We start from the raw sequence: 23104 nt of genomic DNA, 5'->3' as shown, positions 1-23104 counted from the left end.
TCCTGAGCTGCTGGGATTAACAGGTGTGTGTCACTGTGCCCTGATAGAAATATTTGTAAAATTACTGTTCCTTTCAACGTTCTATCCCATCTTTGTCTCACTAGGAAAAACATCTAGCTACAACACAAATACTTGCATTTGCCATACATGGGCAAATAACCACACACAAACACAATCTCAATATTTTCTGTGTATCTCTTTCTCTAAATGCACATATTGATGTCTTTGTCTTGCTATATTTGTGTATATATCATTGTAAGTATCAATATAGATTTTCTGATATGTACATTCAAGTCCCCCTCTTTCTTCAGCTGTACACAGCCACACTGCATCTGCCTGTGTATTTTGTGCTCTTGATGGCCCCTGCCCTGCATTAGGCCACATATAGGGCAGTGAAGCACACTTCCTGAGCTGAGGCATTCACTCATGACTGCATCAAGTGTATTCCCACTCTCAAGTTTCATCATTTCCTGGGCATCTAGAATGCAGTCATCTGACTTTCTAGTACCTCCTGACAACCACTCCATTGCCATTCACCTGGAAATGGGGTTCCTGGAAAATAAGGAAAAACAAACAAAAAAAATGCATACATCTTCTGAGAAACCTGTTTCTTTTCTTCTGCCACATTTGCTCCATAGCAACAACAACAACAAAAAGAAAAACAAAATAAAGCAAAGAAAGAGAACCAACTAATAAATAAAACCTACCAAATGATTTGCTTAAAGTGAACAAAAATCTTTTTATGCAAATATTTGTTGAATCTTCACCCACTGCATAACTAAATACTGCTTTCCGCTTATATCTGGATGAATGGAACCAATGCACTGGAAGTTACCAGCTGTCATCTGCCACAGTCCTTAGCACACCTGGAACAGGAGAGGTGCCGGTAGGTGAGCTGGGCTATGCTTTCTCTCAAGCAAGATTCCTGAGTGACCGAGACAACTTCTTGAGGGTTCTCACTCTGTCACTCCTCTGGTTATCTACTTCTGCATTGCAAATGACCCTAATATCTAGTGACTAAATGATTGGTTTTGTTCTTAAGGTTGTGTGAGTTGACTGAGTGCAGCTGAGCAGTTCTCACTTGGTATCTCTTGTGTGGTTGTGTTCAGATGTTGTTTAGGGATGCAGTCTTCTGAAGACTTGATTGGATCCAAATTTCAAATGGCTTCTTACTTGGCTGGTAGCTGATACTAATTCTACTGAGAATTTAACTGGAGCAATGAACTGAGAAGCCTTCCCAGGTGACTTGGGAGTCTTCTTAGCATGGTGGCTGGGGTCTGAGAAGGAGGGTCTCAGGAGTGAATGTTCCAAGATGACCAGATGAGAGCCATAAGGCATCTTTTTTGGGGTGTGTGTGTGGGTACTGGGGATTGAACTCTGGGGCACTTGACCACTAAGTCATATGCCCAGCCCTATTTTGTATTTTATTTAGAGGCAGGGTCTCACTGAGTTGCTTAGCAGCTTGCTTTTACTGAGGCTGGCTTTGAACTTGTGATCCTCCTGCCTAAGCCTCCCGAGCCACTGGGATTACAAGAATGTGCCATTGCAACGGGCACCATAAGGCATTTTAATGTTAGGTAGAACTCGACATAGGTAATGCCATTTTGAAATATACCCCATCTTAGGGACTACCATGTGGTACAGATGGCTGGAGGCCCAGTCCTACATCCACTGTCCCCGCTTCCTTAGTAATAGAACCATATATTATTGGCCAAATAAGTAATGCATTGAATCATCTTAGCAGAATATGGCTGTCAATATAAAAGCAAAGTGTCCCAGCATCCCTTGTAAGTATGGTCATGTGACTAAGGCCTGACCCACAGGATGTAGGTAGAAGTTGTATGGGAAAGTTCCTTAAAAGGAGACTGTCAGCTGTAAGATGCCTACCCTCAGGTGTTGGGGATAGAACTCAGGGCCTCACATTTGCTAGGTTTTATCACTGAGCTACATCCCCAGCCTGCAAAGAGTTTTTTTATTTATTTTTTAACCTTTCTGCCTGCTTGCAGATATAATCACTGGTGCTGTGATATGGGTTGTGCAACCATGAAGAAATTTTGATGATGGATGGTGGAGCCAAAAAGATAAGAACCTGAGTACTATTGATATTGTGGCACATTTATGCACAGTATGGTGGACAGTTTCCAGACATCTGACATAGTCCCACTTCAAAAACCTCCAGAATTTCTCCAGTGCCATGGACCCTTATCCAGTTCAGGTACAGTGTTAGTCTGGGTCTACCAGTACCCCTCCTTCCCTGTCTCTCTCTCTTCACTTCCTGGAATCACTTATAAACAAATTATGTGCACCCAGAATACACTTTTGCAGAAACCCAAGCTGGGACAGGGTGCAATTTTAGCTTCTTTTTGAAGTCAGTGGAAACATTTTGAGGCTTTTTTTTTTTTTTTTTTTTTTTTTTTTTTGCAGTACTGGGGATAGAACTCAGGGCCTTGTGCTTGTGAGGCAAGCACTCTACCAGCTGAGCTATCTCCCCAGCCCCATTTTGAGGCTTTAACTGGGATGTGCATGTGTATGAGTTGGTAGCAGAGGGGTCTAGAGGTGGAGGCAGAAGATTGGAAACAAAGAAGTTAGTGGGGAGATGAACATAGTCTTGTCCATGAGGGGTGACAAGAGCTGACCCATGTCAGTAACATTCTGTCTGGTCCCAGAGACATTCGCAGTGTACCGTCATGAATCGGGTGTGAGTAGCACCAAAAGGAGTTCCCTTGGGTATGTTTGGGGTTTTGACATTTGTGTCTTTAAAGAAATGGTCTGGAACTCTAGGAGGAGAAAGAAACTTCACGTTCTCCATCAGAGGAAGGCAGTGTCCTCCAAACAAGAGTGACTCACCCTGCCTGGCTGGTGGAGTGGCCCAAGGCCAGGCCATGGGACTTGGCTGGTCATTCCCAGCCCAGTCCAGAAGGAGGAAAGCCAGTGTGGCAATGATGTGTCACCTACTTACTGGTTTACTGGCCTTGGCTGGCCTGACCATGACTGAGCAAGGCTATGAGGTTTTCTAGTCTGGGCCAATGTGAATGTGTGGGCAAAAGAGAACCAGGTTGAAAGGCGAGGGCTGAGCAGATTGCCAGAGCTGGGAGCTTTGTAGGCAAATTCTACTCCATGGCAGTTTCCATCCAGTCTTGCTTAGGTCAGCCCCTGCTTCTCTGATCATCCCAGGGATGGGGTGGGGGTCTCTAGAGCAACCTACCTCCCATGATGGCATTGCCTGTCTCCAGTGCAGCTCCAGCCTGAGCTACTGTTGTGATCTCTGGTGTGGCAGGGGCATGACCTGCACCCCACACAACAAATGAGTCAGAGTTCATTCATGGACCGACTGGTCACTCCCTGCCCCTATTATTCCCAGAAATAGAGCTTCGCTCCAGAGCCCAGTCATTAGACAGGCCCTAGCTTTAACCTAATAATTTCAGAAGCATCCTCACATATATATCAAGGGGATCTGGAAAGTTGGTGGAGGTGAATAGTGGCAAGGGGGTCTGCTCTGGCCTCCTGGCCTCTTCCAATTTCATGAAAGCAGGCCACACTCATTGCTGACCTTGAAGAGATCATTAGAGCAACTTCATGGACCCTAATGACAAGAGCCACCAATAGAAGGCAACAACACACAGTTCAGGGAGATGGATCATGAGGATCTTAGAAACGAATTTCTCTGCTCCAATCCCCCAGGACCACCAGTCCCCTGCTCCTGACAAATGGTCCATTTTACAGCCAGCAATGGAGCTGCAATGTCCCTTTCTCATGCTATGATTCATGCCATTCATGAATCATTCCCCCAATGTGTTGGGCAAGTCTTCCTTACAATGAGACCAAACCTGCCTTCCTGTACCTGATAGCTGTTTTTAATCTCTTCATATGCTTATTGGATATTTGCATTTCGTTCACACCCACAGACACACACCCTCAATCATACCTGAGCCTTTGCCATGTGCTTGTAGTTCCAGCTACTCAGGAGTCTGAGGCAGGAAGATTGCTTTAGCCCAGGAGTTCATGGCAAGTCTGGGCAACACAGCAAGACACCATCCCCAAAAAAGAAGGAAAAGGAGGACCAGAAGAGAAAGGGGAAGAAGGAGAAGAGAAAGAGAAAAATAGAAAGGAAAAGAAAACACACCCTTTTTTCTAAACTTTTCAAATATATTGCTATAAAGTTGAGTCTAGCATTTTTAAAATTTTTTAAAATACATTTTTAGTTGTTGATGGGCCTTTATTTTATTTACTTATTGGTTGAGTCATATGTGGTGCTGAGAATCAAATCCAGTGCTTCACGCATGCTAGGCAAGCGCTCTACCGCTAAGCCACATCCTCTGCTTGCAGTTTTCAAAATATATGTTCAAATATTGGTGCTTCGGTCTTCTTTCTTACTACAAATGTTATCTTTGTTTTCTTCCCTTTTTTTCTTTGATCACACTTTTCAAAAATGTTTATTGTTTTTCTTTTGATGAATTGGTTTGATCAAATTTATTATTAGGTATCATCTTTATTTTGCTGATTTCTGTCATTATCTCTTGCCACTTCCGGCTATGTTTGCTCTGGATTTATTTTGTCATTCACTTGTTAGCTTCTTATGTTGAAAACTTAATTCACCTAATGTTAGTCTGTCTTGTGTCGTCACTGTGTAGATGTGAGTGTGCATTTTCCTGAGTACCTCTTTGACATCATCTCCCAGATTTTGATATGTGACTCTTTAATTATGGTTTATTTCTGAATAGTTTTATAATTTGTGTCATTTCATCTGTAATCCAAAGTTAATTAGAAAGATTTTATTAAAATTTTCAGGTTAAACTTGGGGCTTGGATTTTTGTTATTAATTTTTTGTTCTATTGCATTGTGGTGAGATTTTTCTCACCTCTGTAACTTTATTTATTTTTTTTTTAGTTAGAAACATTTTTTGCCATACTGGGGATTGAACCCGGGTCTTGTGCGTGCTAGGTAAGCACTGAGCTACACCCCCAAACCTTTCTCTTTTATTTAGAGACAGAATCTTGCTAAGTTAGTGAGGCTGGCCTCAAACTTGCCATCCTGCCTCAGCTTCCCAAGTCACTGGGATTATGGTGTACACCACCACACCCAGCTAATTTAAAGTTTTGTTAATTATTGTTATTATTTTTGTGGGCCTCGTGCATGCTTGGCAAGGGCTGTACCACTGAGCTACACCATCAAGCCCTTCTCTGTATCTTTAATCCACCTGCTTCAGGTCTGTTTTGTGGTCTCCTTCTGAGAAATTTTAGGTCTTCCTTCTAGAATGTTCCAATAAATATTTCATAGCAGTTACTTAGTGATCCCTGTGAAGAGAGGGGAGTGAAAAGTCTCCTTGGGGTTTAAGTTTTTAAATGCCCTTCCATTTTCTCCCCATCATTGTCACCATGCACTGAGACAAGAAAGGGAGAGCTTCTCTAAGTTAGACCCTCCCAGCAGGACAGCTGTGGTGTGCCCTCACTGTCTTCTCTGTCTACCTCTGCAGATCTGTGAGTATCTCCATGTGCCTTTCCCCATAGTTACCTATGAAGTCAACTTAGTGCCCATCAGGATGCAGGGAGTGGTGCACCTTCTCTATTTGGCCATGAACAAACACTACACTTTCCTTTTTTGGGTGGGAGTACCAGGGATTGAACTCAGGGGCACTCTACCACTGAGCCACATCCCCAGCCCTATTTTGTACTTTGTTTAGAGACAGGGTCTCACTGAGTTGCTTAGCACCTCACTTTTTTATTTATTTATTTATTTTTATTATTTTTAATTTGTTTTTAATTTTTAATTTTTAATTTTTTAGTGCCTCACTTTTTTTTTTTGCGGTGCTGGGGATCGAACCCAGGGCCTTGTGCTTGTCAGGCAAGCACTCTATCGACTGATCTGTATCCCCAGCCCACGCGCCTTCTTTTGATGAGGCTGGATTTGAACTCGTGATCCTTCTGCCTCAGCCTCCCGAGCCACTGGGATTACAGGCATGTCCCACTGTGATCAGCTACACTTCTCTTAATGTGCTTCAAAGCCAGTGTTGTCTTTTTCATGAACCAAACCCAAAACTAAAAGTCCCAAGCCAGTGTTTCCCATGCTGTGTTCTGTGAAACACCAGCTCTGTGGTACATTGATAGATAGCGTACAGAAAGTGTTCTGTTTGGGAACTGCTGAATTAAACAAAGAAAACCTGGCATCTTTACTGGACACTTAGGAGAATCTATATTTTCTAATGCATGTAATGAGTTTCTAAGAGGAGAGAAAAGCAAAGGAATGTCTCCCAAACCAATCTAGAATGAAACCCTTCTGTGGAACACAAGGTGCATGTTCCGGAAGAGAAACGGTGTGCCATACTTCTTAAGATCCTATTTTCAAAAAGCTTCTGGTTGTTTTGGTCGAATTTTATTTACTCCAAGTTGTCAGTCAGTCCCTCACTCCATCTTTCAGTGTGTTCATATCCTGACTCCACAATTCAGTGCTCCAGCTACCTTTTCCTTTCCTTTCCTTCCCTTCCTTCCCTTTTCCCTTTCCCTTTTGCTTTCCCTTTCCTTTCCTTCTTTTTTCAACCACCCCTTAGAGATTCTTACCGTTGGCCAAATCAGATCAACCCGCGCCCTGGATCCTCAGCCAATGCACAGATAACTGCTTGGAAAGGACAGGATCAAGGTCAGAGTCTCCTAATGTGTGTCTGAAATAGGGAGGACACACACACTTCATTGCATAGAATGACTTTGATTGATGGGTAGGGGCTGCCTACACCAGCACTTCTCAGACTTCCTTGCAGAGGTGAACCACCTGGAAATATAATGTTGCTAAAGTGCAGAATCTGATTCAGAGAGTTTGGGGTAGGATCTGAGATTCTGCATTTCTCACAAGCTCCCAGTTGATGCTGGTGTTGCCAGTCCTGTGACTCCACTGCCAGAAGCACAATCCTAGAACACTGTGTTGAAAGGAACCTGAGGCTATGTCTGTGCTCAGTGGAAAGAGCGCCATGATTCTTGATGATACCTACCATGGACAAAGAAATGAGCTGTGAATAGATGCCATCATTGACATACAAGTCTTCCCTTATGTTGAAAATGATGTGCAGAGAAAAAATAAGTCATTCACACGTACAATGTTTTGCAAGCATGAAAATTTAATGTGCGTATATTCCATATATTTTAAATAACATAAATTCCAAGATGTATCATGTTTTTAAAAAGGTAAGGTTGGATAACACAATAATTCTGGGTGACTTTAACACACCACTGTCACCACTGGATAGATCTTCCAAACAAAAACCAAACAAAGGAAACATAGAACTCAATAACACAATCAATAACCTAGACTTAACAAACATATATAGAATATTCCATCCATCAACGAGCGAATTCACTTTCTTCTCAGTAGCACATGGAACCTTCTCGAAAATAGACCATATGTTATGCCACAAAGCAGCCCTTAGGAAATGCAAAAAAATAGAGATACTGCCTTGTGTTCTATCAGATCATAATGGAATGAAATTAGAAATCAATGACAAAACAAAAAACACAAATTACTCCAACACCTGGAGACTAAATAATATGCTATTGAATGAGAACAACGATACAACATATCAAAATCTCTGGGACACTATGAAAGCAGTACTAAGAGGAAAATTTGTTGCATGGAGCGCATTCAAGAAAAGAATAAAAAGTCAACAACTAAATGACCTAACATTACAGCTCAAAGTCCTAGAAAAGGAAGAACAGAATAACAGCAAAAGTAGTAGAAGACAGAAAATAATTAAAATCAGAGGTGAAATCAATGAAATTGAAACGAAAGAAACAATTCAAAGAATTGACAAAACAAAAAGTTGGTTCTTTGAAAGTAAACAAAATAGACAAACCCTTAGCCACACTAACAAAGAGAATGAGAGAGAAAACTCAAATTACTAGAATTCATGATGAAAAAGGAAATATCACAACAGACAACACTGAAATACATGACATAATGAGAAATTACTTTGAAAATCTATATTCCAACAAAATAGAAAATACCGAAGACATGGACAAATTTGTAGAGACATATGCTCCTCCCATACTGAACCAGGAGGACATACACAATTTAAACAGATCATTATCAAGAAATGAAATAGAAGAAGCCATCAAAAGCCTACCTTCCAAGAAAAACCCAGGACCAGATGGATTCTCAGCCAAGTTCTACAAGACCTTCAAAGAAGAACTCATTCCAATACTTCTCAAAGTATTCAAGGAAATAGAAAAGGAGGGTACCCTACCAAACTCATTCTATGAAGCTAATATCACCCTCATATCATACCCAAACCAGGCAAAGACACATCAAGGAAAGAAAATTTTAGACCAATATCCTTGCTGAATATAGATGCAAAGATCCTTAACAAAATACTGGCAAACCGTATCCAAAAACATATTAAGAAAATTGTGCACCACAATCAAGTGGGGTTCATCCCAGGAATGCAAGGTTGGTTCAACATCTGTAAATCAATAAACTGTAATCCATCATGTCAATAGACTTAAGGATAAGAATCATATGGTTATTTCAATTGATGCAGAAAAAGCGTTCAACAAAATAGAACACCCCTTCATGCTCAAAACACTGGAAAAAATAGGGATAGTGGGAACATACCTGAACATTGTAAAGGCTATTTATGCTAAGCCCATGGCCAACATCATTCTTAGTGGAGAAAAACTGAAAGCATTCCCTTTAAAAATGGGAACAAGATAGGGATGACCTCCTTCACCACTTCTATTCAACATCGTCCTTGAAATACTAGCCAGAGCAATTAGACAGACTAAAGAAATTAAAGGGATACAAATAGGAAAAGAGGAACTTAAGCTGTCACTATTTGCTGATGACATGATTCTCTATTTAGAGGATCCAAAAAACTCCTCCAGAAAACTTCTAGACCTCATCAATGAATTCATCAAAATAGCAGGTTATAAAATCAACAAACATAATTCTAAAGCATTTTTATACATAAGCGATGAAACAGCTGAAAGGGAAATGAGGAAAACAACGCCATTTGCAATAGCCTCAAAAAAAAAAAAATACTTGGGAATCAATCTAACCAGAGGTAAAAGATCTCTACAATGAAAACTACAAAACATTTAAGAAAGAAATTGAGGAAGACCTTAGAAGATGGAAAGATCTCCCATGTTCTTCGATAGGCAGAATTAATATTATCAAAATGGTCATACTTCCAAAGGCGCTATACAGATTTAATGCAATTCCAATTAAAATTCCTATGACATTTCTCAGAGAAACAGAAAAAGCAATCATGAAATTCATCTGGAAGAACAAAAGACCCAGAATAGCCAAAGCAATCCTGGGCAGGAAGAGTGATGCAGGAGGTATCACAATACCAGACCTTAAACTCTATTATGGGACAATAGTAACAAAAAACGGCATGGAACTGGCACCAAAATAGACAGGTAGATCAATGGTAAAGGATAGAAGACATGGAGACATACCCACATAAGTACAGTAACCTCATACTGGATAAGGGTGCCAAAAACTTACAATAGAGAAAAGATAGCCTCTTCAACAAACGGTACTGGGAAAACTGGAAATCCATATGCAGCAAAATGAAATTAAACCCCTATCTCTCACCCTGTACAAAACTCAACTCAAAATGGATCAAGAATCTAGGCATTAGACCTGAGACCCTTCACCAAATAGAAGAAAAAGTAGACCCGAATCTCCATCATGTTGGCTTAGGACCAGCCTTCCTAAACAAGACACACATAGCACAAGAAATAAAAGCAAGAATCAATAAATGGGATAGATTCAAACTAAAAAGTTTTTTCTCAGCACAGGAAACAATCAATAATGTGAAAAGAGACCCTACAGAGTGAGAGAAAATCTTTTCCACACACACTTCAGACAGGGCACTCATCTCCAAAGTTTATAAAGAACTTAAAAAAACTTCACAAAATACAAAGATCCCAATCAATAAATGGGCTAAGGAACTGGGCAGACACTTCACAGAAGAAGATATACAGGTGATCAACAAATATATGAAAAAGTGCTCATCATCCCTAGTAATTAGAGGAATGCAAATTAAAACCACCCTAAGATTTCATCTAACTCCAATTAGAATGGCTGTTATCAAGAACACAAGCAATAATAAGTGTTGGCAGGGATGTGGGGAAAAAGGCACACTCATACATTGCTGGTGGAGTTGCAAATTGGTACAGCCTCTCTGGAAAGCAGTATGGAGATTCCTTAGAAAACTTGGGATGGAACCACCATTTGACCCAGGTATCCCACTCCTCGGTTTATACCCAAAGGACTTAAAATCAGTGTACTACAGTGATGCAGCCACATCAATGTTCACAGCAGCTCAATTCACAATAGCTAGATTGTGGAACCAACCTAGATGCCATTCAATTGACGAATGGATAAAGAAACTGTGGTATATATGCACAATGGAATATTACGCAGTCATAAAGAAGAGTAAAATTATGGCATTTGCTGGTAAATGGATGAAGTTGGAAAATATCATGCTAAGTGAAAGAGGCCAAGCCCAAAAAACAAAAGGCCTAATGTTTTCTCTGATAAGTGCATGACAATATATAATGATGGGTGGGTGACGGGGGAAGAGAAGAATGAAGGAACTTTGGATGGTGTAGAGGAAAAAGGGATGGGAGGGGATGGGAATGGAAAAACAGTAGAATGAAACAGACAGTATTATCCTATATATATTTATTATTACATGAATGGTGTGAATATACATTGTGTACAACCATAGAAATGAAAAGTTGTACCCTATTTGTGAATGATGAATCAAAATGTGTCTGTAACAATGAAAAATATTTTAATTAAAAAGAAGAAAAAAAAAAAAGGTAAGGTTGGTGTGGTGTGCACTTATAATTCCAGTGACTTGGGGAGCTGAGGCAGGAGGATCACAATTTCAAAGTCAGCCTCAGCCACTTAGTGAAACCCTAAGCAACTTAGTGAGACCCTGTCTCAAAATAAAAAATAAAAAGGGCTTGGGGTATAGCTTAGTGATTAAGCACCCCTGGGTTCAATCCCTGGTACCAAAAAAAAAAAAAAAAAAAAAAAAAAAGGAAGGACTAGAAGTATACATCAGTGGTAGAGTGTATGCTTAGCATGCCCAAGTCCTGGGTTCAAGTCCCAGTAACAAAAGGAAAAAAAAAGGTAAGGTCAGAGGATGAATGTACACTGTTCTTCAATTTGTATAAAATAATCAGTAATTATATTACTTTGACAATGCCAAGCATTGATAAAACTATAGGGAATGGGAATATTCTTACACTACTGGTAGAAATGTAAACTGGAATGATGACTTTGGAAAACTGTCTGGTATTATTATTAAAACCAAAGATATTTATCTTCTATAACCTGGTAATTCTCCTCCTGGGTATACATATGAGAGAAACTTGTGCGTATGTGCACCAAGACCCATGGACAGCAGCATTTCATGTAATAAGTTAAAAAATCCAATGTCCTTTCAAAGGAAAATGGATAAGTTGCAATATATTTGTGATGGAATACTCTAAACAGTAGAAATGGCAAAAGTGTAGCTACATGTGGATAAATCTCAGAAACAAAATATTGATTGAAAGAAGCAATGTATAGAATTCCCTTATGATTCAAGTCCATAAATTTCATATCATTTGGAGAGATATATGCAAGGGCTAAAGCTGTGTTCTAAAGCCAAGGAAATTACTATCCTAAAAGTCAGAATCATGAGCATCTATAGCAATGAGACAGTCATGATCAGGAAGGGGCACATGGGGGCTTTGGGGAGGGAGCTTCTCATTGCTATTCCTTAACCTGAATCCTGGAGTTATTTTTAAAATTCTACCTGCAATATATATATATATATATATATATATATATATATATATATATATATATATACACACACACATATGTATATATATATATATGTATGTATATATATATATATATTGCATTTTCTAAGTACTATATACAACATATGTTATAAGCAACAAAACAGACTCATGTATCTAAATGTGTGTGTGGTAGACCACCTTGGAATTCAGAGACATAGGAAACTGGTAATCACGATGAACTTCATAGAGGAATCTGGGAAGTGGGGTATCTAGATGACAAAAGGTTTCCTTTCTCTCTCTCTCTCTCTCCTTTTTTTTAAATCCAAACTTTATGTACTGGGATGATTTTCCACTCATCTTGATTCAGGGTGCTTCTGGTGTTGCTTCTCTGAAGGACCGTCCTTCTGGAAGCCTTGCTTTTCCTCCTGAGGGCTGGCAGAGAAGAGTAAAGCAAACAATACATAAAGCTCCCATTTGTACACGGCCAGTGACAGAGATAATTACAGCACACGCTGGGGATTTCATATCCATCGGGTAGAAACTGGGGCTCAGTGCCAGGTACTTTTTCATAAGTTTCCTCTTCTCTCCTGGAGAAAGATGAAGGCGATCCTCTGCAAGAAGCATACTTCTTGTGGGAAAGTTGTCAACATTGGAAGAAAAAGTTTATATCCCACTTTATTATTTTTGTAGCTTAATTTGAGTGTGTGTGGGTGTGTGTGTGTGTGTGTGTGTGCGCGCGCGCATGCGTTTACTGGAATTGAACCCAAGGCCTCACACGTGCTAAGCATGTGCTCTACCACTGAGCTACACTCCCAGTTCCCCAGTTTGAATTTTTTTTTTAACCGATTCTTTCTATTAGAAATAGTTAATTAGATGACTATAGTGGTGCACATCTATAATCTCTGCTATTGTGGTTGAGGCAGGAGGATTGCAAGTTTGGGGCCAACCAGGGCAGTTTAGGAAGACCATCCCAATATAAAACTTAATAAAAGGCACTGGGCATGAAATACAATACTGCAAGATATCATTTTCATTCAGAGAGATTCAAGTCATTTAGATTCCTACTCTAAAATCTTCACATTTGACATTCCAGGATGCACATTTTTTCTAGACCATTCTCCTCTTGGTTTCTTCAATTAACTTGAAAACTACATGTTCCTCCTTCCCCATGTATTTTTGCTCATATATAGTATATTTCTTTTTTTGTCTTCTTTTTTGGTACTGGGGATTGAACCCAGGGCCACTTTATCACTGGATTACATTCCCAGTCCTTTTTATTTTTTATTTTGAGACAGGTTCTCGCTTTGTTGATTAAGGCCTGCCAACTTGCTGAGGCTGCCCTGGAATTTGCAATCCTCCCACCTCAGCGTCCTGAGTCGCTGAGATTACAGGTATGTGTCACCAAGCCCAGCTCACAAGTATATTTCTTTAGCTGTTTTCATTTGGTTCCTTTTCTTTCCGTTCTTTCTTTTCTTTTGTACTGAGGATCGAACCCAGGAGCACTTTACTACTGAGTAACATCCCCAGTCCTTTTTTCTTTTTTTAATTTTTAATTTTGAGTCAGGGTCTCACTAAGTTGCTGAGGGTCTCCTTGCTGAATTGCTGAGGCTGACCTGAAACTTATGATTCTCCTGCCTCAGTCTCCAGAGTATCTGGGATTACAGGCGACACCATGGTACCTGGCAATTCCTTTCCTTCTGTGAAATGTTTTCTGCTGTGTGTTTTTTATTTAAACTTGGGACCACCAAGTTGTAAGATATTTTTACCTGACAGATGTACCACAGGTGGACTATCAAGTTGAGAACAGCAAATTGTTATTTGTTTTTAAAATTAAATTAATCCTTGATAAGAATTCTTTTTTCTTTCTTTCTTTCTTTCTTTCTTTCTTTCTTTCTTTCTTTCTTTCTTTCTTTCTTTCCTTCTTTCTTTTTTCCTTCCTTCCTTTCTTCCTTCCTTCCTTCCTTCCTTCCTTCCTTCCTTCCTTTCTTTCTTTCAGGAGCTAGTCTTTGATTATTAGTAGATGCCTTCTCCATTTTGGATGACCTGTTTCACCAGTAGGCTGTTACTCTCCACGATGAACTGTAAGTGCTTCTGTATAATGGTATAAATTGCTTTTTACATAATGGAATGAATTGTTTTTCACATAACAGGGGCAGGGCTGGAGATAGAGTTCAGTGGTAGGGTGCTTGCTTAGCATGCAGAAGGCCCTAGATTCAATCTCTAGTATTGCAAGAAAGAAAGAATGAAGTTAATTTTAAAAAATCTTACCCTAGTTCCAGAAATTAAAAATAGCATCTTTATGTTCATGTGAAGACCCTCACATTACTCATAATTACACATAAAGCTGACATTATCCCCAACAACTGAGTTTCCTAGATGCTGAGGTTTGGGTGTGGTTTGTACCATTCATGTGTTGGAAGCTTGGTCTCAGGGTGGTGATGGTAAGAAGTGGGCAAGTAGGAGCTCTTTAGGTCTTGCTTGATGCACTGACCTTGGGAGACATTATGGTAGCTCTCATGGGACCCCAAGTTAGTTCTCCCAAGAGAGTTATAAAAGAACAATCCTGGCAACTCCTTGGCCATGTGCCATCCTGTCTCACCACATGATCTCCCCGCATCTCATATGATGCCATCTGTTGTGAGGCCTTCGCCAAAGCTGAGCAGATGCTGGTGCCAACCCCTTGAACTTCCAGAACTGTGAATTAAATAAACCTCTTTTCTTATTTTTGGGGGGAAGGTGGGAACACTGAGGCAGAAGGACCACAAGTTTCAATCCCCATTCTTTTGTATTTTGAGACGGGGTTTCCCTAAATAGCGTAGGGCCTTGATAACTTGCTGAGGGGGCCTCAAACTTGACATTCTCCTTCTTCAGTTGGGAGAGCTCCCATTTGTCTCTGGGATTACAGGTGTGGGCCACCACACCCAGCTAACCTCTTTTCTTTACAAAGTATCTGATCTCAGATATCTCATTTTAGTAACAGAAACAGACTAATGGACTGGGGATAAGGGAGGATTCCAGTTCCCTCTTCCCTTGAGCTATATATGACCATGGGACTTATTCTGTCTAACAGAATATAAACAGAGGTGGCATGTGTCACATATGATGAAAAGCAATTAATTGTCAGTGCATATTATCCATCTTTCTTTCCCAATATGGTGCCAATTGATGGTGAAGTGCCTGTTAATCTGTGTAAATAAGCTTTTGTAGTTTGGAGTCATTTAGATTTTGGAGTTGTTTGGTATTGAAGCATTACCACTACACCAACTAAAGTGGAGTCCTGTTTTTCCAAGCACACAGATTCATGAGGGCTTGAGTTCCAAGTCTGTTTTCCCTTTGATGACCAAACACACTGTTTTCTGTTTGTTTGTTGGTACCAGGGATTGAACTTGGGAATGCTTAATCACTGAGCCACATTCCCAGTCCTTTTTCTTTTGACTATTTTAAAAATTGTTTATTGGTGTATTATAATTATACATAGCAGTGGGATTCTTTGTTACGTATCCATACATGTACACATTATAACAATACGATAAGGAAATCTAATACCCATTTATGAGTGGAAAAAAGGTGACTATTTCATTAACCTGCTAAAGAACACTCACCAAAAATGTATAGAAAACATTTAAGTTAGGGAACTTTAGACGTAGTCTATGTAAATAGATGCTAGTCTATAAATAGTCTATAAATAGTCACTGGTCTATGTATATAAAATATGCCTAATGTTCCTTCACTTAAAATGTTTTCTATGTATTTTTGATGGGTATTCTTCAGCAAGTTAATGAAATCGACAACTTTTTTCCTCTCATGAATGTGTACTAAATTTCTTTGCATGATTTTTCTCCATCTGTTGAAAAGATAAAATGATTTTTCTCTTTTAATCTGTTAATGCAATGAATTGTTTAATAGGTGGTAAATCAAATTTGCATTCCTGGATAGACTCAAGATAACTATGATACATGCTTTATATACATTGTTGGATTTAGTTTATAGCATTTTAAAATATGTTTAGGAGAGTGACTGACCTATCCTTTTCTTTTCTTATATTTCCTTTTCCTGATTTTGGTATCAAGTTCCATATTCTTACATATGAATTGAGAATATTCCTTTTTTAAATTCTTAAATTTTTTTATTTTTTTGTACCCCAACACTTTTTCTGTGTTTTATTTAGAGACAAGGTCTCACTGAGTTGTTTAGGGCCTTGCTAAATTGCTGAGGCTGGCTTTGAATTTGCAATCCTCCTGCCTCAGCCTCCCAAGCAACTGGGATTACAGGTGTGTGTCACCGTGCCTGGCTTGGTTTTTGGTTTTTTGAGGTGAGGTCTCATTGTGTTGCCTGGGCTAGTTTCAAGTCATGAACTCAAGAGATCCTCAGCCTTCCTAGTAGTATGCCAGCACACCTGGTTCATACCTGCATTTTTAGCCTCTTCAAAGAAAAGATAATTGACCATGAGTGATCATGGTGGATCTTTAGGCACCCAAAGGATGAAAGTCAGATTAAAGTAAAATTTAAAGTAAAATCCAGAGTGTTTGAATTTGAGAGGGAAAAGGCCCTGGGCCATAATTGGCACCTTCCACTCAGGAAATTGATACTTTATCAACATGGAGATTAATCACTTGTATTTGGGAGCAGCAGAACTACCTCTCAGGAGTTTTATAAACCAGTAACATAAATTTCTGTTCCATCACTCTCATCTCCCTTTTCACCTTTGAACTTGTCCTACCTATGGCATTCAGGGCAAGTGAAAAACTTCATGAAAAATTACTCAGATGTTGAAATATAAAGTTAGGCAACCAACTTCTAATGACCCTTGGGGTCCCTCTAGTTCTCCGATGCTGGTTATCAGTGATTCGACTTTCAACACAATTTCTCTCTCTCAGAGATTATGAATATGCTATGGCAGAGACTGAGTGATCCTGGGAAGAACTGACTCCATGTGTATAAATCCCTTACCCTAATGGATTATCTCATCAAGATGGATCAAAGAAAGTTATTTGTCATTGCAGAGAGGGGTTCTGTAATCTTCAAATGCTAAAAGACTTTCAACACATAAATGAAGCTAGAAAAGATCAAGGTTATCATATCCAGGAAAAGTCTAAGCAAGTCAGAACATTGCTAATGGATGAACAGATGCTGTATAAAGAGAGGAAAGTGGCACGTCAGACTAGACCAGTACCTCCTATTCCATGACATTTCCTAAAAGATTACCTGGTACAGGTAACTCACCAACAGCATGTGCATCTGCCCCCACACCAGAAATTCCTGCTTCAGAGAAGCATCAGCTTCTTAAGGTGGCAAGACTATGTAGAAAAACAAAAAACAAAAAACAAAAAACAAAAAACAGGATTGAAACAAGAGCAGCGCCAAGATAAGCAGTCACCTGCTGTCACTGTATTGTCCCAGGAGGTTCTACCACTCAAGATAAATGCTTGGAAATCATCAGAGGACCTGATGCTATTTTATGATGAGAATCCAAAGCCACTTTTGCCAACATTACCTTCTTCCATTATCCCTTCAACTATGTGGTTGTCAGAAGGACAAGAAGAAGTTTGCAATCTCTGGGATGCAGGTACTATACCTACTCCCTCAGAAAAAAGTCCATCTCTGCAGACAAATTTCCAACTACCTCTGAGGGAACATCTTCCTTTTCTACTTTATCCGTGTCATCTCCCAATTTGGGTCCTCCAGAGAGGTTAGTTCATCGCTTACCCCCAACCTTGACTGGACCTTCCTTCTGGACTTTGTCCCACCGGCAGTCACCTTCTGCCTCCCTTAAACATAAAGGTAAGACAGCCAAGGTCCACCACCATTTTGCTCCAAGTGGTCCATTGTTTTCTAATGAAGAAGAAAATGAGCAACCTCAGTCTACTGGAAATTCTTCCAGATAATTCTGATTCTGCTAAAAAGAAAACAAGTCATATTTCCAGCAGTAATTGGGTAGAGTTTTCCATCTAAAATGTAGACACTTCTCCTCTGTGCCCTGTTCTAGTTTTCAGTCAACCAAAGGCTTGCTTAAGGAACCCACAGAAAACAATTCCATCAAGGTTCTTCTAGGGGAGGTAAAAAGTGCAGGAGTTACACTACATGAAGATCTGAGGATTGATGACAAGAACTCAATGTCATCAGTAGCCATCTCATGAGCATGAGCGGGAGTGTTCTGCAAACCAACAAATCTTCCTAGGACCCCCAATCTTCTGAGGGCAGTTCAGATCAAATCCAATCATCTTAACTGATTTTTGATAGAACTTGGAGGTTCCATGTCTCAAAGACTTACATTAGCATTTTCTAGATTCCCATCACCATGGGCAAAAAATAGTTGCAGGATATGGAAAATAGGCCCTAAGGAAATTACCTTCCTGTTCCCCTACTTGCCCTCCCATCCCACCCTAAATGATCCCACCTGCAAAACACCTTCCATGACCTGGGTCTGCCAGCCAAAAGGGCCCACCAAATGTAACTAACTCTTCCCATGACCTGGTTCTGCTAAGGCCCTGTAAAACCCAGACCCTGTGGTGGCCTGCCCCCATTTTCCCCAAAAAAGATGTGCCCTTCTAGTGCTGAATAAAGCATCACTGGTCCATGGGGTCTACCTCCATTTTCTTTTTTCTTTTTTTTTTTGTATTCTCTTTTTAAAAAATAATTTTTTAGTTGTAGATGGACACAATACCTTTATTTTATTTGTTTATTTTTATGTGGTGCTGAGGACCGAACCCAGTTTCTCATACATGCTAGGCATGCATTCTACCACTGAACCACAACCCCAGCTCATCTTTTTGTATTCTCTTTCGTGTGCTTTCATTTGGTTAAATTATGTAAACAGATGAGAATAAAGATGTCTTAAAAATTACTAACTCACAAGTTTTTCTAGGTGATCAGTTAATAGAATGTTAATTTCTATAAAATGTCTAGAATATAATATTCATTGCTTCTAGGATTTTTTCTTCAACAAGAAAGAGATGGCTATTACCGTTAGTTACACTTGTCTGAATATCTTGGTCTTTACAGTTAAAAATAAGTAAATTATTCGGTAGTATTGGTCTACATGTCTGTTTTTGTGCCAGTACCATGTTGTTCTTATTATTATAGCTCTGTAATATAGTCTGAGGTCTGGTATTGTGATGCTTCCTGCTTCACTTTTCTTGCTAAGGATTGCTTTGGTTATTCAGGGTCTAGAAGACACAGAGACAAACTCACATAAATACAGTTATCTCATACTAGACAAAGATGCCAAAAACATTCACTGGAGAAAAGACAGCCTACTCAACAGATAGTGCTTGGAAAAATGGAAAGCCATATGTAACAAAATGAAATTAAATCTTTATCTCTCACCCAGCACAAAAATCAACTCATAGTGGATCAAAGAATTAGGCACTAGAACAGAGACTCTGCGCCTACTAGAAGGAAAAGTAGGTCCAAATCTTCACCATGTTGGCCCAAGATCTGACTTCCTTAACAAGACCCCTAAAGAGCAAGAAGTTAAATCAAAAATCAATAAATGGGATGGATTCAAACTAAAAAGCTTTTTCTCGGCAAAAGAAATAATCAATGTGAAGAGAGAGCCTATAGAATGGGTAAAAATCTTTATCAATGCACCTCAGATAAAGCATTAATCTTTAGGATATATGAGGAATTTTAAAAAACTTAACACCAAAAAACCAAATAACCCATCAATAAATGGGCAAAGGAACTGAAAAGACACTTCACAGAAGATATACAATCAATCAACAAATATATGAAAAAATGTTCAACATTTCTAGCAATTAGAGAAATGCAAACTACTCTAAGATTTCATCTCACTCTAATCGGAGTGGCAATTATCAAGAATACATGCAACAACAAATGTTGGCGAGGATGTGAGGAAAAAGGTACACTCATACATTGTTGGTGGGACTGCAAACTGGTGCAACTATTATAGAAAACAGTATGGAGATTCTTCAGAAAACTTGGAATGGAATCACCATTTGACCCAGTTATCCCACTCCTTGGTTTTTACCCAAAGGACTTAAAGTCAGCATACTACAGTGACACAGCCACATCAATGTTTATAGCAGCTCAGCTCACAATAACTAGACTGTGGAACCAAACTAGATGCCCTTCAACAGAGGAATGGATAAGGAAAATGTGGTATAAATATATAATTATATATTATTCAACTTAAAGAAAAATGAAATTATGACGTTTGCTGTAATGGATGAAGTTGGAGAATATTATGCCAAATGAAAAAAGTCAACTGCAAAACACCAAAGGCGAATATTTTCTCTGATTTGCAGATGCTAATTCACAATAAGGGAGGGGTACTAGGAAGAATAGAGTTACTTTAGATTAGGTAGAGGGGAGTAAAGGGAGGGAAGGGGTATGGGGGTTGGAAGGATAGTAGAGTGAAACAGACATTATTACCTCATGTACATATATGACTGCATGACCCATGTGATCCTACAATATGTACAATCAGAAAAATGAGAAATTATACTCCATTTATGTATGATTTATCAAAATGCATAAATGCATTTTACTGTCATATATAACTAATTAGAATAAATTAAAAAATCTTAAAAATGAGTAAATTAGATTGAACATAAATGGGATTAATCATAAATGCATTTGTTAGAGACATCTGATCAATTTACAAAGTTAAAGTGGTAACTGCTAAATATAAAATCAAGTACTCTTGGCTTCTTGAATCCCCTAGGGTAATAATACTTAAACATTAAATGGAAAAAGGTTTAAGGTTGCTTTGTCTGTGTCTTCATGGAAAACAAGCTTACTAAGAGTTAAAGTTCTAACAGGTATAATTCTATATGCAAAGGGTCCAAAAGTTTCAGTTAGAGTACTGTAAATAACGTAAAATTAGTTGATCTTATTAAAGTAGAGTAATTTGGTCCTTGGTACCTGAAAATTGAGAGCTTCTGCTCACCCCAGAGACTGTACCTGGCAACTCTGCAGCTGTCACCATGCCACAAAATGAATATATTGAATTATACCATAATTGCTATGGATATCATTTGGATTACCATGAGAAAAAGAGAGAAAAGGAAAACTGAGAGTTCATCTCATGAACGTTCAAAGAAGGCCAAAAAAAAAAAAAAAAAAAAAGAGATTGGCATGAAGGCTAAGCTCCATAAATAGCACCAGGCTGAGGAAATACAAATGAAAAAGACTATCAAGATGCATGGAAAGAGAAACACCAAACAAAAGAATGATGAAAAGACTCCACAGGGAGCAGCACCTGCCTATCTCCTGGACAGAGAGGGACAGACCTGAGCAAAAGTACCTTCAAACACAATTAAACAAAAATGAAAAGAGGGGCTGGGGATATAGCGCAGTTGGTAGAGTGCTTACCTCGCAAGCACAAAGCCCCGGGTTCAATTCCCAGCACCACACACACACACACACACAAAAAAAAAAAAAAAAAGAAAAGAAAGAAAGAAAAAAAAGAATGGGAAGTCCCCCTTCCCAAGGGAGATACAGAAGTATTAAAAGTGATTTGATGGGGAAGGAGAATAAAGAAGGCCTGGAAGAGGATGGTTATTAACCGCTTTATTGGAGATGGCTTTACAAGAAAACCACCTAAATAGGAAAGATTCATGGACTTATATTTCAAGAAGACCCATATAACACATCTTGAACTGAAAGCCACCTTTGCCTACCAATACTAGGTGTGAAAAAGAACCCCTCAACCCCACTGTATACAACTTTGGGTGCTATTACCAAAGGTACAGTCATTGAATGTGAATGATTTGGGCTTTGTAACACAGGAGGCAAAGTTATTTGGGGGAAATATGTCCAGGTTACCAATAATCCTGAAAATGATGGATGTATAAATTTGGTCTTACTGGTTTGACAGCAGTTTTACACTCCTTATAATTCTTATAATTATTAAACATTATAAATCAATCAAGAACCCACCATTACTGTGATGGCTCTGAAAACTGTCAAACAGCCTTACATATTTGCAATCATTAAGAGAACTATTTATTAAATTGTAAAAACAAAAAACAAACAAACAAACAAAAAACATTAAGATGACCAGGTTTGAAAAAAAAAAGTGGAATAATTTGTCTAAATTCAGAAATTTCATATGGGTTGTTTCAGAGTGTAAATTAAGAAAAGAAGGGGTCAACAGAAAAATAAGAAAAATAAGAAGGTTCTAGTATAGATATATGTTTTAGTATGGAAAGTATAAGGAAAAGGAAATGTTTCTGGGTGAGAAAGTCTTTGTGGTAAAGTTGTAGAATGTCTAAGCAAGTTACAAAAGGGTTTGTGAAGGGTAAGTTTCAAAAGTGTGTGTGTGTAACTGAATTGGTCATATATATAATTGGCATAGTCAATTAAAGCTCTTCAAGGCTTTTTCCTAAGGTAAAATATTAATATACTGGTGTAAACCAAAGTTTAATCTATGTTAGAGCAACTGGTTTTAAAGGAATTAGGGTTTGTACAACTCTGGTTAAACAACAACTGTTATTTTAGAGTATTACCCTACATTACAGAGTCTAAATTTTTCTTTAAAAGTAAACTTGATTAGTATAAAAATGTCAGTGTAATTGTGGTGCTATTATGGTCTTCTTTGTATAGTAAATGTGTTCATATCTTCCAGGTACACAAGTCTTTAAAGTAGGAGGTTTAAAAGAACATTTTATCAAGCTGGTGCTCTCCAAAACTAAAGTTTTTAATGGTAATTTTAGACTTATAAAAATTAAAAAATTTTATTGGGGGTTTATTTATGTCATTTAATGTTCTGTAACTGGACCTGTTATCAATAACATATATGTCAAATTTTATGTTACTTTTTGCCCTGGGCTAGAAATTTAAATGTATTTTTAAAAGATGTGAGAGCTGATCTGTTTAAAGGTTAATATTGTGAAACATAAAAACATTTTGCCACTTTCCCACAAAAGGGGGCTAAAAGCTCTCTTAGCTGTTGTTTGATTCATGTTTCAGATGTAATGTTATAAAGTGTTAGCTAACTTTCATATAGACTCAGGAAACAATTTATAAACTTTATAAAAGATCAGCTTTAGAAAAAACACTTTATCTACAATTTGCCAAGAGCCCCACCTCACCTGAGTTAAGACTCTGCCTCTCACCTCACTCCATGTTAAGATAATTTCTAAGTAGGTTAGACTTAAGCTCATTTAAAGTTATGTTCAAAAGGATAAATTTTTGTTAAGATTACTGAGATCTCAAAATAGTTTATAATTATAATAAGGTTTAAGATTATAAAAATGATGTTTCTTCCTTCATAGTTATTACATAAACTTGATGATTTTACTCTTGTTAATTTCATTTTGCATTTTCTTTATAAACTTTAACTGTTA

The 23104-nt window shown here is 38.5% G+C and overlaps 1 long non-coding RNA gene and 2 pseudogenes across 2 annotated transcripts; all 3 read left to right on the top strand.

Moving 5' to 3' along the window:
• The first annotated feature begins 786 nt into the window (after positions 1 to 786).
• Positions 787 to 13850, top strand: LOC124977601 (uncharacterized). Of its 2 annotated transcripts, none has more exons than XR_007107219.1 (4): positions 787 to 886; positions 2007 to 2215; positions 13088 to 13183; positions 13789 to 13850. It is a non-coding gene; the product is annotated as an uncharacterized LOC124977601 (long non-coding RNA). The 2 variants fall into 2 exon arrangements; XR_007107218.1 differs by lacking the exon at positions 787 to 886 and adding an exon at positions 1135 to 1241.
• Positions 13851 to 13866: 16 nt separating this feature from the next.
• LOC124976301 (ENTH domain-containing protein 1-like) lies at positions 13867 to 17486 on the top strand (annotated as a pseudogene).
• A 3254-nt stretch (positions 17487 to 20740) lies between these two features.
• Positions 20741 to 21610, top strand: LOC124977600 (ribosome biogenesis protein NSA2 homolog; annotated as a pseudogene).
• Positions 21611 to 23104: the final 1494 nt, after the last annotated feature.

The sequence above is a fragment of the Sciurus carolinensis genome, chromosome 2 (assembly GCF_902686445.1).
Source record: "Sciurus carolinensis chromosome 2, mSciCar1.2, whole genome shotgun sequence".
Taxonomy (NCBI): Eukaryota; Metazoa; Chordata; class Mammalia; order Rodentia; family Sciuridae; genus Sciurus; species Sciurus carolinensis.
The sequence above is the reverse complement of the archived record's forward strand: the minus strand, read 5'-3'. Positions and strand labels throughout refer to the sequence as shown.